This window comes from Cydia splendana, chromosome 20 (genome assembly GCF_910591565.1).
Source record: "Cydia splendana chromosome 20, ilCydSple1.2, whole genome shotgun sequence".
Taxonomy (NCBI): Eukaryota; Metazoa; Arthropoda; class Insecta; order Lepidoptera; family Tortricidae; genus Cydia; species Cydia splendana.
Window position 1 is genome coordinate 6818673 of NC_085979.1, and position 13376 is coordinate 6832048.

Genomic DNA, 13376 nt, shown 5'->3' on the forward strand with positions numbered 1-13376 from the left:
ATTATATCATTTCCGAACTGAATATTTTTGAGGACTGTCAGTTCAGTCATCACGGGTCAGTGGCGAGAAACTCTCTTACTACGAACAAACGTATAGCAAAGATATTTGTCACAATTAGTTCAGCGGCGTGGCATTGGCGGCAGCACTGTTGAAATGCCAACTTGACATTATGCGTATACGAGCGGCAACCATTTTGAAATACAAAATTGACATAATTCGTGTGCAAATTTTGCAAAATAATAACAGTTTTCTAAAGTTGAGTTTGCTTCTCCTGAGTTTTGTGGTGACTTGAAACAGAAACCCGTACTGTTGTAAAATAGTACAATGGCCGGCAAAAACCGATATTGTGAAATATGCGGTGTCTGAGAAATCACTCGAGGAGGATTCTTTGCCAGATTTCTCAAGGATGAACAGCGGTAAGTCTACAAGTTCCGAAATACTACCAGGGAACAAATCAAATTATTTTATTAAACATTTTGATTTATCAGCCGCGTAACAAGCTAAAGACCGACCGAGACGCCGGTTCGAATCCGGTCTCCGCCACTCCGTAATAGGAGGAACAAGCACGTATTGCTCGCCCTAAATGTTATTTATTTATTTATTTAATAAAATACAGAGGTATTCTTAAAAATAGTCATAGCCCAGCAAAACTCAACAATGAGTTTGACTGTGGGGTCATCAGTCTCTAGTTATCAAAGTTGTTGGTGAAATACTTCCCAGTGCCCAGGCATTCAAAGATGACGTCTATTTCAATTTATAAATTCCTAAAAATATTATTTGCTACTTATGCGGTGTATTATTTGAATTTGCTATGTTTGCTACCTGTAAGTCTCTTCTAATAGTTAGGGCACAGGGTACTTATTAGACCGACACAACCCACGTTGTTTATCATCATCGAATCTCTATAATCTCCATTTCTTTTTCAAATATGACCTTTTATTACTATAAAAGCTTACGTGTTATTCAATTTCATATTTTAGTTATCTGAAAGTAGTCCTGCATGAACCCAAATGTCGCAATCACTTTAAAGCACATACTTACTACTACTATCTTCCTCTTATGTTTGCAATACTTATTGATTTAATTTGCATCATTTGTGTCCCTCAATATTATGTTTACAGTACACAATGAAAAGGTAGCCAAAACCACTTTGCTATATAACTTGGGTTAGACAAGCTAGACTGGAAAAGAAGATCTCGTTCATTTACCCATAGAAAAGTTGCAGGAGATTCGTCACGTTTGTGGCGATCATTTTGAACGGAGAGACTTTGGCAAGACAGGAAAATACGCTACATGTCGAGCCATGCTCAATTGCTCAGTGTAGAGTTTCGTAGTTACGATTCTGTCAAAATAGGCCAAACGGGGGATATTCGTAAGTATCATGTAGGTACATTATAAATTACAGGGAGTACCTATTTGCAGCGCTTTGTACGTCTTTTTACTAAGAAAAAGGAGATTTTTAGCAATAACTCAAAAACGACTGGACCGATCATGTTTGCTATAGTTTTCATTGAAATTATTTATTAAGCTTTTGTTTCACGATTTTTGTCATACTTTTTGGACCCATGGTTCAAAAGTTAGAGGGGTGCACATATTTTTTTTTCTTTTGGAGCGATTATTTCCGAAAAATTAACTATATCAAAAAAGGGTCTCCTTATTCGTTTTGAAAGACCTATACAACGGTACCCCACGCTATTGGAACAAAAAAAATTTTTTATAGTTTTTATTTTATTGCTGCCGCAAATGCATGATATATGTACCCATGCCAAATTGCAGCTTTCTAACACTAACGATCACGGAGCAAAGCCTCGGACAGACAGACATGGCGAAACTATAAGGGTTTCTAGCTAGGTGACTACAAAACCCTAAAAAGAGCCTATTCAAAGTTAAATCTTTCCGCACCTCCACTGTCGGAATACCAATTATTATGAGAATTTCCTCAACATGCTGCAAGTAGACAAGGTAACTTTCTATTAGCCATAATTAGTAATTACTTAATTAGCCTTAGTTGTAGCCCACTAAGGGCCACTTGCACCATTCACTAACCCGGGGTTAACTGATTCAACCTAGAGTAGCCATGGTTACCAGTACAATTTGACACTAGGTTAATGGTTTAACCGGTTAACCCCGGGTTAGTGGTATGGTGCAAGTGGCACTAAGTGATTAGGTAAATAATAAACATTTTATCGTAGGTAAGTTTAAAACAGTCCAGCACAGCAACAGATACATTTTAAATTATAAAGATGAAGTTATCCCTTCATCCAGCTAACCCCAAACAAACTTTGAACCAAGACCTAATATTATAATTTAAAAAACCGGCCAAGTGCAAGTCGGACTCGCGCACGTAGGGTTCCGTGCCCATATGCAAAAAACGGAAAAAAATTCACGTTTGTTATATCGGAGCCCCACTAAATATTTATTTTATTTTGTTTTTAGTATTCCTTGTTATAGCGGCAACAGAAATACTTACATCATCTTTGAAAATTTCAACTGTATATGTGACATTATCTATGAAAAGGGACCTTATTGTCGATGGCGCTTACGCCATTATCAACGATGCCCCGATATAAATACAATGCCGCGCGATGCTGTGCGTCGTAAGCGCCATCGACAATAAGGTCCCTTTTCATAGATAATGCCCCATATAGCTAGCTATCACGGTTCATGAGTTACAGCCTGGTGATAGACTGACAGACAGACGGACGGACAGCGGAGTCTTAGTAATATTAGGGTCCCGCTTTTACCCTTTGGGTACGGAACCCTAAAACATGTATAAACGGCATACACTACCTACCTTCTAAGGAGGAGGAATTTTACTGAATAAGTACCTAATATAGGTACTGTAAACAATTTGTCATATAATTGGGTGTTTGTGAGGATGGATCATAATATCGTACTTTTCCGTACATGTATTGGTGCGGGCAAGACGCACGATGACTAAATTTAACAATGAATGCATAATGATGATTAAAATAAATTATTATTCTGATTTCAGTGTATGTTCGAATTGGCCTGTTTTTGTGCACATCACGGTTATTCCAGTCCAGAGTAGGTACTTACAGCTATTTCATTATTTTTAATTACTTATTAGTATTACCTACCTTTTTTTTTATGGAAACAATGTCCATCTAACAAGAAACTTCAATCAATAGGTACTAAGTATGCTATGCTATGAGAGATTGAATTGAAGGTACTTATTTCAATTTCAACAACAGTATTCTTATGACATTATTCATAAACGCTTTTAAGCCCTTGATAATCGATTATCTTTATCCGTCATTTTGTCATTTGTGTTTGTTAGAAAGGGACAAATTTAACTAAGGTAGATGCTAAGTTTTATGAATAAGTGGTTTAATATATAAGTCAGTACGTCTTTCCCATAAGGGCACACGGGGCTCGTGCCCAGGGCCCCCATCCTCAGGGGGCCCCGAAAGACAGACAGTAACAGTAGGTATATTTGATTACCCATAAAAAATAGATCATCTAAAAATATTAACATAATTTTTCACCAGAATTTTAAATTTCAGCTGCAAACCAGATCCATGCATCTTTACATGCCAGACCATCGACATCGAACAGTGAAGGTAAATGGTAATTATTCTAGCGGCTCGATTCGGAAAATGAATTAGATTTCTACTAGACTTCAACAAGTTACGATACGGATAATTTATAGTGTAAACAACGTTATTTGCGGTATTTGACACATTATGACTGACGTATATAGAGATGTAACTAACGCAAATCGATTGTCACAGCAAGCGATTACGATTGGATGGCACGTAGACTGAGGTATCGAATTGTGACGTATAATGAATTTTTATTTGAGATTTAAATAAAGCTAGAATTATATGGTTTTCCCGCAAGCTACCGGTTGGTCGGTGTATTTAATACACCGACCGAGTAGGTCGCACCCATTGTCAAAATTGAAACTAACTGGGGATCTATTTTAAAGTTTATTTATGTTATTACTGTGTCAAATTTGTTGTCTGTTAAGTGACGATAAATATATCCATATTTACAGTTAATTATCCACCTTTTCCTTATTTTTATTAAAAGAAAAATGAAAAATTCATATCGATTTACTTAGACGACTACCGATTCATAACGGTGGTGTCCGGCCAACCCTAAAATTAAAAAAAAAAAGACGTAGAACGTAAACGTTCGCAGTGCAGTTGTTTTCCTTTGTGATTTCGATGTGCAAAACATTTTACGTAGTATTGCTGTTGTGAGTGACAGACGTCAAATACCGTAAATAACGTTGTTTACACTATAAAGATATTTGTAAGATAGATATGTCAAATTTGACGTTTCCGCGATTCTGGAGGTCCTCTTGAACGATATCGACAAGTTATGAATTAGATATCCAAGTCACATCTAGTCGATATCTAATGTAGATCTAGTTGATCTCTAAATCGTCTCAAGATCTTGTGATTATCTCGAAATCCGAATAGGCCTGTAGTTATCTTTAATAGTATTTTCACACAGACTTCAGAGGGCCTACCGCGAACCACGTTCGACGTGTTGCCTCTCTGTCGCACTTGTAAATTCGTACGTATGTGCGACAGAGAAGTAACACGGCGAACGTGTTTCGCGATAGGCCCTCAGTTTACCCACGTTTCTCTTCGAATTGGTTAGTCCGAATTGTGATCGTTTTCAGGGTTCCGTCCGTAGCCAAAATGGCAAAAATGAAACCGTTATAGTTTCGTCATGTCCGTCGGTCAGTCCGTCCGTCCGTAGATCACAGCCATTTTACTCAAGAACTATAAGATATAAGGATATTAAAATAAACATAGGCTTTTCTATATAAGTTATATAGGAGGCAAACGAGGACACGAATCACCTTATGGTAAATAAGCGATTACCGTCGCACATGGAAAGTCCATGAAGATCTTTTTTTTTCTGGATAAATTGCCGCTCCCAACCGCGTTATTGCGGTGCACGGCGTATGGAGTTACCTAATAGTACTTAATCTAAAAATGTTAACTTAAGGCAGAAGTACTAGTGCTCGACGCTGCACTAGTATTCGACATGGGCACTTTATGCCAAAGTGACAAAGATTAAATTTGAATACAGAAAAATCTTCGCCGTTCAAATTTAACCTATATTATTTTGACATAAAGTGCCCATGTCGAATACTAGTGCAGCGTCAAGCACTAGTACTTCTACCTTATTTCTTTTAACATAATTTAAATTTCAGCTGCAAACCAGATTCAGATCAGATCTACACATGCCAGAGTACCTCTGTCAACATCAAACAGTGAAAATGGTAATTATGCTAGTTTTGCTTTTCGGTATAAGTATTTTAGTTTTCACACAGATCTCAAGTAGTTTATCCACGTTCCTCTTCGAAACCGATAGTCCGATTTGTGAACGTTTTTAGGGTTCCGTAGCCAAAATAGCAAAAAAAGAAACACTTATACAGTAATTTTACTCCAAAACTATAAGATTGTGTTTTTTATATGTACCTACTTATATGATATAGGAGGCAAACGAGCACACGAATCACCTGATGATAAAGATTACCGTCGCCCATGGATACCCGCAACATTACAGTCGCAACACCGTAGGGGTTGTAATCTCGATGCTGGCCTCTTTTCTTGAAGGTTTGAAGGTCGAAACGGACCGGAAATACCGCACGCGGCAGTTCATTCGACAGTTTGTCTGTGCGAGGTAGGAAGTTTCTGGAGAAACTCATACTTGAGGACTGCCAGCCGTCCATTAATGGACGTTAATTAAGTGGCGTTGATGTACTTTATGCTTCGGTACGTAGTTTAAAATACACTCCATGGGTAGGTAAATAAATAAATAATAAATATTAGGGGACATCTTACACCAGATCAACCTAGGCCAAAACTAAGCAAAGCTTGTACAGTCAACGGTAAAAATATGGGTGTACAAATCATCTCAAAAATATGTCCCATAACTCTTATGTCAGTGAATTAAGAACTATGGGACATATTTTTGAGTAAGTTGTCTACACCCATATTTTTACCGTTGACTGTACTATGGGTGCTAGGCGACGATATACATTACATACTTATACAGATAAATACATACTTATATACATAGAAAACACCCATGACTCAGGAACAAATATTTGTGTTCATCATACAATGCCCTTACCGGGATCCGATCGGTTTCACAGGCAGGGTCACACTACTTACTAGGCCAGACCGGTCGTCGTCGTATGAAACTAACATTGTTTTTTTCTTGAGAAATATCAACATAAGCACATCATTCGATAGGTCTTCAAAATTACTATTAAGCAAGTTAAGGTTTTAAGCCACATTTTTGTTAAGCTCGAGTACCTACTGATGATGGGATCCATGAGGAATCGAGGGTACTCCTCAAATCTTTAATTAAAGGCATACATATAGGGATTTTTGAGTTTTTATCAACAAATCAAGCATTTACATTGAAAAAAGTGACAATTGATGAAGTAGAACTGCTGATGATGGTCAAGAACGGAACTCTTCAACGATGCATAGCTCACGTTTTTAATCAACATTTATGTCAAGCTCGAGTTCTGAACATGGGATCCATGAGGAATCGAGAGACCTCCTCAAATTTTAAAGGCATACGTACAGAGATTTATGTATTTTAATCAGAAAATCAAGCATTTACATTAAAAACTGTCACATTTGATGAAGTGGAACTGCTGATGATTATCAGAACAGAAGTCTTCAACGACGCATAGTACACATTTGGCGATTTCGATTTTGTGGGTTAGGTTAGGTAGGATAAAACTGTGACCCTTAGAGAAACGAAATCATCATTATATCATCATCATCATCATCTTCCTCGCGTTGTCCCGGAATTTTGCCACGGCTCATGGGAGCCTGGGGTCCGCTTGGCAACTAATCCCAAGAATTGGCGTAGGTACTAGTTTTTACGAAAGCGACTGCCATTTGATCTTCCAACTCAGAGGGTAAACGAGGCCTTATTGGGATTAGTTCGGATTCCTCACGATTTTTTCCTTCACCTAAAAGCGACTGGTCAATATCAAATGATATTTCGTACATAAGTTCCGAAAAACTCATTGGTAGGTACGAGCCGAGTTTGAACCCGCGAACCTCCGGATTGCAAGTCGCACGCTCTTACCGCTAGGCGACTAGCGCTTCTTAGAGAAACGAAATGCTACTATAAAAGTGGGTAAGGTTAATATTAGGTTAGGTAAGAACTGCGACCCTTACAGAAACGAAATGCTACTAGAAAAAGGTGACGAAGTGGATTACTATATATGGTGATCAGTTAAATGCCAGCCAATAATTTACATATATGGCATTTCAGACTGTTTTGAGAAGTCGGTTTTTTTCTATTAAATATTATTTTTGGCATAGGTACATTTATCTCAACTTAGTAGGTTATTCAGTGGAAGTTTTATCAAAACCGGTTTATCCATAACGTTCTATGTACGTGTACGTATTAGTATGATAATCTCGCTTATTGATAGGTACGAACTACGAGTGTGGTATCATTGGGAATTAAGAAACGGGGCAAAAAATCTTAAAGTTCATACCCCATGCAAGTTTCATCGAAACCGGTTAAATGTGTGCGTCCGCTTAAAGATTTATACGGAGATGGTCTTCGCATGCTCTTTAATAGTTTACTTGAGGATTCTTTACCTACTAGGTATTCGGTAGTATGCGAGATTTGCTCTCACGCGGACGCCGATATGCATGTCTTCAAGCAGGTCATTAGTATCAGCTATTACTAGGTAAAACATAGATCGGTATAAAACAGATAAGAAGTTCAAAGTAAGGTATTTAAACGGTCTAAGTCTTACCTGCTTGGTTAACAGCTAACTACGACTGACAAATAAAAATAAGTGAAGGTACTAACTATTAATGTTTTATGTTGGTACCTATGTTTGTAATTTATTTTTAAAACTTATTTTAACGTGTGAAATGTTCCAGCACAAACTTCAGCTACCTACTGCATCTACGAGTACAGGCCAAGCTTGTCTGAAATCTGGAATAAGCATTCGACCGGAAAAAGGTAAGCTTAGAATTGAGAAAAAAAATGTTATTGGCTCAATTAATGCTATTGCCTATTGAGCATGCGACTTGTCCACCGAACAAGAAATAGTTATGGTTCAAAACCATACATTAGACCAGATAAGTAGAGTCCGTATAAGTGAAGCCTGCAGTGAAGTATGTAATTTAAGTACAAAGGTATTTAATTTATAGGACTTGACCGATTATAAGGTTATTTACTATAAGGGCCAGGTGTTCAAAATGATCTTAACGCGACTTGTATTGTTAAGAGAATAAGTGCGTATCAAGATGGTATCAAGGTAATTTTGAACACCTCGTCCGCTTAGCAACATCTGCTGCTGACGTGGGAGTATCAAAAAAACTCTACCTATGTTGACGAGCTCTTATTTATCACTAACTTACATTCCATGCTTGATACGTTCACGACAGCACGGGCATGGTATGATACTGCATGGATGGGTAGAGCATTTACGTATTTTTAGTCACTCGCGCGACGGGTTTCCGAAAGCTTCATCATCATCATATCCATCATATCAGCCGAAAGACGTCCACTGATGGCCAAAGAACTCCCTCAACGATCTCCACAGCGGCCGGTCACGCGCCGACCCCATACAACTCCATCTTGTAGAGGGCCTTCCCACGCTGCGTCTTCCGGTCCGTGGTTTCTAGAGCTTATAGGTCTCCATTTTTAAGTAGGTAGGTACTAATACTACTAATAAAGAGGCGAGCAGCTAGTACCTCTATAATTATGCGGATTATTTGATTTCAGCGTCAATACCAGCGAAACGCCCCCGCTTTGCTAACAAACAACCTGGCGGGTCTAGGGATACTCTAGTTCTTGCTTCTGATAATCGAAAAACGCAGCGAGCAAATCAAAAGACTAGGTAAGTGAATATGGTATTGTTACTCGTATTAAAAAAATATGTTTATCTCTCAGCAGTTTGAAAATTAATTCCAAAGTTATTGGTTAATATTTACGCACAGCATATTATTATCTCATCTTCGTTTTAAAGGATGTAGGTATACGGCGGAATAGTACCAAATAATACTTTTTAATCTCTGTCTGCATACATACCATTGCTTAAAACAAGCCTAATTTCATCCACTTGGTAAAATGTTCTCATACATGTTTTAATTTTTGCGCGGATGTACTTATGTTTGCATTGTACGAATGCATTTAAGAGACCAAAGATTTCTACGGAGTTACATTTAAATTAATTTTACTTGTTACAGATTACAATACAACGAAGAAAGAATTGCTGAAGAAGCTCATGAAAGTGAAATCGAGTTTACTTTATTAAGAATCTGCCTAATAGGTAGCTTAGGACTTTAACCAAATAAATTGTTTTTTAAATCCATCTTTAAAACATGGTATCTAAGAGAATTTTAAATAGAGAGTTACTGTCATGGTAAATTATGTAAGTAGCTACAGTACTCTACATTTACTGCCATCTTTCGACAGAAGATTAAACCTGTTAGAACGCCATTTGACTTTGATCATTATTCTTTCACTGATATCACAGAATAAGTAATAGTATTTGATATGTGTAAACTTGTTAAATATTAATATTAACACCATCTACTCGAATGTAGGCCAAAGGTATGGTGCAATCTTTTCTAGCGATGGCGCCATAACCTTTGGCCTACAGTCGAGTAGATGGCGTTAATTTCAATATGTAACAAATTTACACATATCAGTGAAGAATAAAAGGGCTCATTTAGTCAATGCGAGAACTCGCATGCGAGTTTCATTACATTGCGGTTTTCGATCGGTCGGTTGAATTGGACTTAACCAACAGTCCGCAATGTAGCTAAAATCGCATACGCTTCGCGCGCCGTCTTAATCAGCCTTATGGATCAAAGTCAAATGGCGTTCTAACAGTTTTAATTTTCTGTCGAAAGATATTGGCAGTAAATTTACAGTGGCTACATAATTTACTTTGACAATCCGCCTCTAATACACTCTATTTTCATTGATGGTATCAATGCACACTATATTTAGTACAGACTATGTAACTATGTTTGTACGGGTCAAATCTTGCAAGTTAAATTTGACCCACTTCCCGACTTCCTATGAAGCTGGAAATTTGTATACATAAGTAAGGCGAGACAGGAGGTGGCCATAGGAACTCTGTGATAAAACAACGAAACCTAATTGTGTTTGGGGTTTATAGAATTGTCTCGATGAGTATTAGTTGCCCGTGGAATAAAAGTACAGTCAGCGATAAAAACTTGTGCTAAATTTTTTTTTTTGCCATAAACTTATTATTTTGGTTAAAGTTAGATCTATGGGTTCGTTTTGGTAGGGTCTTAACTGAATGAGTTTTATTTTATGCGTATTAACTTGGAGATTGTGATTCTGTAGCCATTCTGCGTCAGGGGTTAATGAGGATCAGCTCATAGCGTTATAATTAACACACACACTATCACACACAGCCCACAGCTGATACGGCTTAAAGTTATAGCTAGGTATATATAATTTCGACTGTTGAGTTGAGTGTGTGACGGTAATTCAGTTAGTTCCTACTTCCTTTTTACAGTTATATTTGTGTTTACCTTATCCTATTTAAATATATTAATTCTAAGATTAGTTTTTGAAAAATCTTTAGACAAACATGTTAGATTTTGTAACGAGTACAGTGTATCCGTTTGTAAATTCTACCAGAATATATTTTGTACAGTTCAGTGTTTAAAAACATAGGTACAGCATATTTGTACATTCAGTATTCAAATTGTGCAATAAGAACAAATATGTAATATGTATATATATATACATATATATATACCATATATTCAGTCTGGCCATTAATTCAGCTATTCATAGTCTCACGTTCATACTGCATGTTTGGTACCTGGACGACGGCACCATCAGCGGAGACTCAAAAACGGTCCTGGCAGACTTATCCCTCCTCTTCAGTCGGTCCCTCAATACTGAGGATCGTGACATCATATCCTTCTGTTGAAGACCAGGTTCCTCCATAGGGTTCTGTTCCCCGCCAAGCGCATGGCCTCGTGCAGTTTTAATAGCATATAGGTGCCGTAATTTGAGCACACCAATCTAGTAGGAGGAGGGCCCTGAGGTGTCGTGCCTTCAACTTTTCCCGTTATTGTTACTCTTTTACTATTAACTTAGACAAATGTGAATTGTACATTTTCGAAAACTTAGAACCCTCTTTAGCAGCCCAGGTACTTCAAAGTTTTTCGAGTTTAGCCCCAAACATTAAAATCTTATCAAAGGATAATCTCCACCTTCTCGGCTCCCTCATTTTCGATGAAGCTATTCCGTCTGTTTTGGCCAAATCGATTTCTAAATTTTATGTTAATTCAGATCGTTTAGTCAAAATTAGTAGCCATTCGGCCTTATTTATTTTAAAATGTTGTTTGTTGGTTCCCAAATTTACGTACTTGCTCCATTGCTGCCCTATCTGGAAAGTCGCTAGTTTAGTCCAACCTATCGATAGTCTCCTTAAGTCACAACTGGAAACGATTTTGAATGTCCGTTTTAATGAACCGGCTTGGACCCAAGATTCTTTGCCCATTAGGTTTGGCGGTTTAGGAACACGCAAAATATCGAGTATTGCTCTGCCGGCATTCTTGTCCTCAATCCATAGCACGTCTGATCTCGCAGGTAAAATCCTTAAAATAACAAACTGCGAGATCGCGTGCTTGGATGAGGCCAAGAAAGCCTGGCTAGCTAAACTGCCAGATGTTCCACCTAGACCCGAGAGGCAAAGGGCCTGGGACAACTTAGCCCCCACTGCCGTTCTAAAATCCCCAATTGACACTTCGTCGGGAAGGGACCACGCAAGGCTCCTAGCTGTGTCCATTCCAGAGTCTGGACAATGACCCTTTCGATTTCCAACTTCTGAACTCTACGCTGAAGCTATGGCCTGACTGTTCGGCAGTTATTTTTGCACAGTATCGTTTTGCTTACACACAAATCGTCTACACTCATGACTTGTTACGTCTCGCTTCTCAAAAACCGAATCTTTAACCTGCCTGTTCCAAAAGTCTTCTCCGCCTTCGGTAAACGATTTGAGGACCACCTTAAGGCTTCAACCTACAGTGTCATGCTAAAGCATTGTTATCTCAAATCGAAGACAGATCAGTTATTGAGGCCAAAAAGCTTACCTACACTCTTCTTCAATCACTTAACTACGTGGAAACCGCTAGAAGCTATACTAAGTAATATTTTATAATGTACGCAAATATTTAAGTGTAATTTTTAGTAATTTTGTAACTTGCATGCTATACCTATTAAGTAACTAAATCCAGATACTGTACAAATCTAAAGGCCCCTGTACACAATGGGCCAGCGCCGGCCAGTCCAAGGGACGCAGCCATGCGGTAGAATGAGATAGGCTACGATACAGAGGGGCTACCGCGAAAACCGTAATTCGCAAATTGCGGGGATTTTTCTCTTTTACTCCAATGAAGGTGTAATTAGAGTGACAGAGAAAAATGCCCGCAATTTGCGAACTTCGATTTTCGCGGTTATATGTAGCCCAGGCGGCTTAGCACGGTCGTGTTTTTATCCCTTGTCACCATGCCTGTCACGTTCTAACAAGTATGTAAGTGCGAAAGGGACGCGCATAGTGATAGTCGATAAAAATGGAACCGTGCTGAGCCCGCAGGTCTCACCTAGTGCGGGGGTCCCTGGTAAATATGTAAACCATAGTTTATTGGTAAATAAATTATTTTATTTTACTAATTTTATGGCTGCATGCCTATCCATCACCCAACAACGGCACTTTCATCGAGCCAAACACTCAGAATTGCTATCGGATTCCGGGTCGGGGCCGATGTATGCGTGGACCACAGCTGTGCCTCTAGTGGGGCCCCTGTTGATCGCCTTGGCCACCACGGACTCGCCTGCTCCTCGGGCGCCGGCCGCCTATCCCGTCACGCCGCGCTCAACGACATCCTGAGGAGAGCGCTCGTCAGCGCCGACGTCCCTGCGGCTCTGGAGCCCCAGATCGCAAGGGATGACGGCAAACGCTCCGACGGGATGTCGTTGATCCCCTGGCGGATGGGCCGGGCGCTGGTGTAGGACGCCACCTGCGCAGATACGCTGGCGGTGTCCTACATTTTAGCCACCAGCAAACAGGCCGGGGCGGCGGCTGACGTCCGAGAACTCTTCAAGGCGAATAAATATAGTTGTCTCGGCGCATACTACGAATATGTAGCCTTTGGCGTCGAGACACTAGGTCCATGGGGTAGGGGGGCTCGGGGACTCCACAAGGTGCTCAGTAAATTCCTAAGGGAGGCCACAGGTGATCCTCGCGCAGGCAGCTTTCTCGCGCAAAGATTGGCCATAGCAATCCAGCGCGGGAACGCTGCCTGCGTGATGGGCACCCTACCAAGGGCGCAAAATTTTTA